The sequence below is a fragment of the Sciurus carolinensis genome, chromosome 14 (assembly GCF_902686445.1).
Source record: "Sciurus carolinensis chromosome 14, mSciCar1.2, whole genome shotgun sequence".
Classification (NCBI taxonomy): Eukaryota; Metazoa; Chordata; class Mammalia; order Rodentia; family Sciuridae; genus Sciurus; species Sciurus carolinensis.
This window is the reverse complement of record NC_062226.1, coordinates 12,129,730-12,136,521: the sequence shown is the minus strand read 5'-3', so window position 1 is coordinate 12,136,521 and position 6,792 is coordinate 12,129,730. Positions and strand designations below refer to the sequence as shown.

At 39.4% G+C, this 6,792-nt stretch overlaps 1 pseudogene; it reads left to right on the top strand.

The window, feature by feature from the left end:
- Positions 1-1,927: 1,927 nt before the first annotated feature.
- LOC124964916 (olfactory receptor 50-like) lies at positions 1,928-2,866 on the top strand (annotated as a pseudogene).
- The last annotated feature ends 3,926 nt before the right edge of the window (positions 2,867-6,792 follow it).

The window sequence follows — 6,792 nt, the reverse complement described above, 5'->3', positions numbered from 1 at the left end:
AATGGACTTCTATACCTTGGCTCCTCAATAATTCTCTGACTCCTGTTTTTCCCAGAATGACCATGGTCTGGAATTTTCTGTTTCTCAAATGCCCTGGCTCTGTTGTCTCCAGATACTAAACTGGAGTGCCCATTCTCATTGTCTTCTCATGACGGGTACTTCTGTGAATTGGCTTCCTTATCACCTTAGCTTCTGGTATATTGACACTCTATCAAAACCATGGTTGTTTTCCCTCCAATTTAATTTCTAAGAATTTATGTTACAGATACATATGATGGTGTGAAAGATGATACAAGAACAATGTTGCTTACAACATTAAAACAACCTACATGCCCAACTGATCGCTATACACTGTTTTCAATGTGATAAACTGATTGTTACCAATTGATTGATAAGTAACAACCAAAAGTATAATCTATGTCAGCTCACAAGGTCACATTAATATAATATTTAACTTAGTGTGCTGAAGGATATAAGAATTTTAATGGTAATTTCAATCAATTCATGTGAGAGTTGGTACATAAACTTCAGTTAAATCCCCAAATTACTTTATGATAAATTAGATAGTGAGACCCTATCTTAGCTCTCAAATGATATTTTCCTTTCCTTTTTTTCCACATTTTTATTGGGGAATTATCATTGTCCATATTAATGGGATTTGTTGTTACGTGTTTGTTTGTGCACACAACATAAGAATATAAATTGGTCAACATCACTCCCCAGCAATTTCCTCTACTTAGCATATCTTTACGAAGAATATGAATTTTATTTTTTAGTAGAGAGATTATAATCTGTTTTCCTATTATTTTGTGATAGCTCTCATGGATAGAGCTCTAAGACTCACTGACCTGAGGAGAGGAGAGGAATGATAATAGATGTGATGTAGAAAAATATTGGAAATATGACAAAAATACTGGTTAAGATTCTGGTATACCATCAAAGGATGAATGGATAAAGAATTCATAGTATGTTATTAACATGCGTAAATATGCCACAGTGAAACAGATTACTGTGTATAATTAAGAAACTTTGACATGAAACTTGGGCTAAGAATCATGAAGAAGAATTTATCCTTTGTTGTTGCTAGGCAGACACATTTGACAGATTCAAGAAGTGACTAGAAATTCAAGTATCTCCTGGTGTTATAATGACTTCAATAGGGTCATTTGGTTTGAGTTGAGGGAATACCCAAAGTGTTAATTTTGGGTTTTCTAGGTGGACAAATAACATAACAGAAGTTTTATCCACATCTCTTGACAATTCCTGTAGAAAGAGAGATTGAAAGTTAAGATCATTGAATGGGAAAACTTTCTTAAAGGAAGAACTGATAGATGCATTGCAAAGTATGTCATTAGATATTTAGTGTTAGAGACATTGATTCATCCCTTAACACCCATGCTTCAACCTGTCCATCCGATATCTCCACCAAGTCTCCAGATCTTAATTTTCTCTACATACAAAGCAGTCCACTGTGTTCACTTGAATCAACCCATGGAAATCAAGCATTAGCTGCAGTGTATTTCAGAGGCATGGTGAAGGTTAAGAGAGGTGAAAAAAAACATTAGACATCACATCATCTATTAGTCTCTCCATTAGTTGATTACTAACCTGGTCATGCACACTAATTCCCTAATCTCAAATTTCCATCCTGAACCCCTCAAGTTGTAACTTTGTCTGATTTGATAAGCATTCTGCTGTTTCAAGGTTTCTCCCAAGATGTTCAGTTGTTCTCTAAGAGGAAAAATGTCATCTTTTCTTCAGACTGTCACTAGCCTGTCAGTGGACAAACAGCCTAAGGTAATCAGGTTGAAGTACTCATACTGATTAATTAAAAACCATGATACTATTACTTAGTATTCACATTGACTTCTCATTCTTCCAGATTTCCATCTCTTTTTCCTCTCCAGCAAAAGAGAACTCGAAGAGCATGAGGAGGGAGAACCAGAGCAGTGTGTCTGAGTTCCTCCTCCTGGGGCTCCCCATCCAGCCAGAGGAGTAAGGCATGTACTACACCCTGTTCCTGGCCATGTACCTGACCACGGTGCTGGGGAACCTGCTCATCATCCTGCTCATCAGGCTGGACTCTCACCTCCACACCCCCATGTACTTCTTCCTCAGCCACTTGGTCCTCACTGACATCTGCTTCTCCTTAGTCACAGCTCCAAAGATGCTCATGAACATGCTGACGCAGACTCAGTCCATCTCATATGCTGGGTGCATTTGTCAGGAATTCTTTTTCTTGTTATTTGCAAGTCTTGACAGCTTCCTTCTGACCTCAATGGCCTATGACAGGTATGTGGCCATCTGTCACCCCCTGCACTACACCAGAATGATGAGACAGAGCCTCTGTTTCCTGCTAGTCTTTGTATCCTGGGTCTTGTGTTCTGCTGTGGCCCTTGTGCACACTCTCCTCCTAGTCCGGCTCTCTTTCCTTAGAGACAACACTCTGCCCCACTTCTTCTGTGACCTCTCTGCCTTACTTAAGCTGTCCAGCTCCGATACCACCATCAATCAGCTGGTCATCCTCATTGTAGGATCAGTGGTCATTACCCTGCCATTTATATGTATTCTGGTCTCTTATGGTCACATTGGGGCCACCATTCTGAGAAGACCCTCCATCAAGGGGATCTGCAAAGCTTTGTCCACATGTGGATCCCACCTCTCTGTGGTTTCTCTGTACTATGGAGGAATTATTGCACTTTACTTTGTCCCTTCATCTAACAGCACTAATGACAAGGATGTCATCGTGTCTGTGTTGTACACTCTGGTCACCCCCATGCTGAATCCCTTCATCTATAGTCTGAGGAATCGGGATATGAAAGGAGCTCTGGGAAACATCCTCAGTAGAGGAATAATTTCAGTGTGATATTATTTAACCTTTTGTAACTAATAAATAAATGTTTACAAATAAAAAATTTCTTTTCATAGTTTCATGATTTTATTTTTTGTTTGTTATTCCCTGTGATTTAATTTTCGTGTGTAACCTCAATTAGAAATCTAGATTTACTTTTGGTACTAGCTTTTAATATATTTTTAGATTAAATGACAGAAATGATACATATTTATAAAACAGTATATGATGTTTCCATATAAGATGTACATAGTGTATAATGTTCAAATCAAGGAAAGCATATTTTTATCCTCAAATATTTATCACTGCCTTAAATTAAACATTTATAGTTTCTTCTAGTTTTTAGAAATATGTAGTGTTGTATCATTATCCATAGTCACCATACTGTGCCATAGGAGACAAATAATTTCTCCTATGTGAATGTAACTTAGTATTCATTGACCAATAGTTCCCCATCCTCTCTCTTTTAGAATTTGCAATGGATTATAAATTCATGCCCATTTTCCAGCAATATTTGTTTAGAGTTTTTATAATGAAGGGATGTTAAATTTTGTCAAATTCCTTTTTTAAACTTTTAATTATTTGTTTTTTGTTTGTTTGTTTGTTTGTTTGTTTATTCATTTTTATGTTGTGCTGAGGATTGAACCCAGTGCCTCACATGTGGTGGGCAAGTGTTCTACCACTGTGCTACAACCCCAGTCCAAAGGTCTTTTCTTGATCATGTGATTTTTGCTCTTAATTCGATTTATGTGGTATACTATGTTTCTTGATTAGTTTATGTTGAACCATCCTACATCTTGGAAAGAATCCAACTCAATCATGGTGCATGATATTTTTAATGTATTGTAGAATTCTATTTTGGGGGGGTACAGGGGATGAGCTCAGGGGCACTTAACCACTGAGTCACATCCCTAGTCCATGAAGAGGTCCTTTTCTGGTCTTATGTATTTGAAGTTGTCAATGCAACCAGTGTCTTAATATCCATCTCATTCCTGAGGTTTGGAAATTTTTCTGCTATTATGTCACTGAACCCGTGTCAATGCTTTAGCCCATGTTCCTCTCAAGGTCTTTGAATCTTAAGTCAGAGCTCATGAAATTGTCCAGGACTTTTTGTATATTCTGCTTCTACTCTTTTATTTTTGTTTTCATTATTGTTTGGATATTCTAGTCAATTCACCTAAACTTCAAGATCTGAAATTGTCTTTTATTTGATTTCGTCTTCTGGTGAGAATTTAAACTGAACTTTTATTTGAGTTATTCACCTTTTCATTTTCAAGACTTCTGTTTCGTTGATTTTCAGAATCCTCATTCCTTAGTCAAATTTCTCATTTGCATTTTGTATTATCTTCCTTAATTCATTCAGATGGCCATTTGTACCTTCTTTGAACTAATCATTTTAGTAGTCAATGTTTAAATTCTTTGGCATTTAGTCACTCATTAGGAAATTGTGGATTTGTGGGGGGCATCTTGTTTTCTCATGTTTCCTATGATTCTATGCTGAGGTTTTCATAACTGTTGGGATGGATTTTTCTTCCACTATTTATGTGAAGTTCTCTTAAATGAACAGTGATCTCTAAACAGATGCCCCGGGCTAGGGGTATACCTGAGCAACCCTGATCAAAGTGCTTGTTTCACCCACCAACACTACATTAATAAGAAAGAATAACACCAATAATTGTAGTAACATAGGAGCAAACCATATCGACATACAATGTAAAACTAAATATAATCACCACAATTCCAAAGAGGAAAGAAGGTGAGTAATAACATGAAATACTATGGTTAGGAAGTTTAATTAGCCATGAACAGGTGGTAGAGAAAAAGACAATGAGAGACAGACACTAGGTTTATGCACCTAGAATAATTCAGGAGTCATAAAACTATAACCATACGGAAACTTTTCTAAACAAGCAAGCATTTACAAATAAGGATCCGAATGCCCAACCTTTCCTAGGCTGCAGATTATTATGATCTACTAAGGGAGCTATGACTTAAAGTCACGGGGACCTTAGTTGAAACAGACAAGCTTCAGAAAAGTGTGGTTTGGGTATGTCAAGACCTCCTGTAGTTAATTACAACCCCTCAAAGGAATCAACTCTTTCCAGACCACATCATCATGATCTCTTGCAACCAAGTCCCGAGGCCCTTCCTTTACACTGAAACTATGTCACAGCTGCCAATCACCCAGTCAGCTACAACGTCAAGACCCTCGCAAAGAAAGCTTTCTGAGGGCTATACAAAGGGTAGTAAACCAGTAAGGATGCAGAAAAATTGGGCAAGAAGAAAAGATTCAATTTCCTTGAAAACTCCAATAGGTAAGAACCTTACCATCCTCTTTTCAAGGCAGTCTGTACAGTTCCTGTGCTGAATGTTCGCCTTGTTTCTCACTCTTTTAAACTTGTTGAAATCTATTCCAAGTATTGCTTGAATTCTTTCTGGTGTATTCACAAGAACCAGCATTCAAAAACTGGGGTGGTTGCCCTGGCTCTGTAGGACCTAAACTTATAATGCTTGAAAAATTATCAATTGTAATAAACTCAATACTGAAACATATAGGAAGTAAGGGGCAAGGGAGGAGGGAAGGGAGACCAAGGAAGAAATGAGGACAGAGAACAAACAAAGAGGAGAAAATGGAATAAATGAGAAGAAAAAAGGTATTGAGAAAAATCCAACTGACTGAAAAATACACAAGTTAGAAGGCAACATTAAAAAACAAATAATGAGGCAAAACACAATGAAGCACCTTAGGGGGAAAAGGTGAATGCAAAACCAGAACATATTAATATTTCTCCTGACTGATGTAATTACAAGAAGACACTTCCAGGGCTTCAATTTTATAATCATGTAGCTATGGGGAAGTATGTGGGACACATATAAAGTTTAATTTTTTCCTTCTCAGTTCCAACTCCAATAGGCCAAACCTGCTCAGTGAAAAGCTCCACCCATCCATGCCCACCTACGTCTGCTGCAGAGCTAAGTTAGCCCTCATTAGCACTGCTTTTTGTACCTGGTTACAGGGACATTGCTGTGGTAGGAGCCACCAGCCACAGACTCTGTGGACTGATCTAATTGTACCACCTCCCACCTCCCAGACCCTTATTCATATGCTTTGGGGAAAGTGGCTCCTGTCCAGGTTGAGCAGCAAATCCTCCAAATGCCTGGAGGATGGAAGAGGTGGCTGGCGTGGGCTCTGGCTGGAGTGGGGGGCTGTGGACAGCACACTTCCCACTGGACCCAGGTGCAGCGCTGCCATACCCAGTGCCTCTGGCATCCACACCCAGCCTGTCTTGCCTGTGGTCACAAGGCTCAGGCTGCCTGTGTCCAAAGGACACACACTCTGCCTTCCTCTGCTTTGTAAATCTACACACTGGAACCCAGAGCTCCTGCCGCCTAGAACTCCCAACAGTGGTGTTACAGATTTAGGGCAGGCCCCCACCAACCTACTGAAAGAAAAGGTAAAGTGGACATTGGGTTTGCACACACACACACACACACAACACACATACCTGCGCGCACACACACACACTCACACACACACAAAGAACAAGAAGGAGGAGGGTGAGAAAGAGGAAAAAGAAGAGAAGGGAAGGTGAAGCAGTATTAGGAGGAGGGTAGAGAAAGACGAAGAAGAAGAGGAGGAAGGGGAGGAGGAGAAGCCAGAGCAGGGGTTTCTGATCTTAAGAGAGAATATATAATTAAACTCTCTTTAAGGTTGTTCCCCTTCCCAATTCTCACTGAATCCAGAGGAAAGTACAGGGATTTTCTTCTGCCATGCCTGTTCACCATGCAGGGTACAGACCTCCTATCTGCTCAGATTGCGTATTTTCCCAGTAGCAAGGCTTACATTTCTTGAAATCCCTGTCATTCCTTTGGTTGCTGAAGGGGGGTTTCCCCTCTCTCACTGCACTGCCCTCTGCCTGATGCTGGGGCAGTCTGCTTCT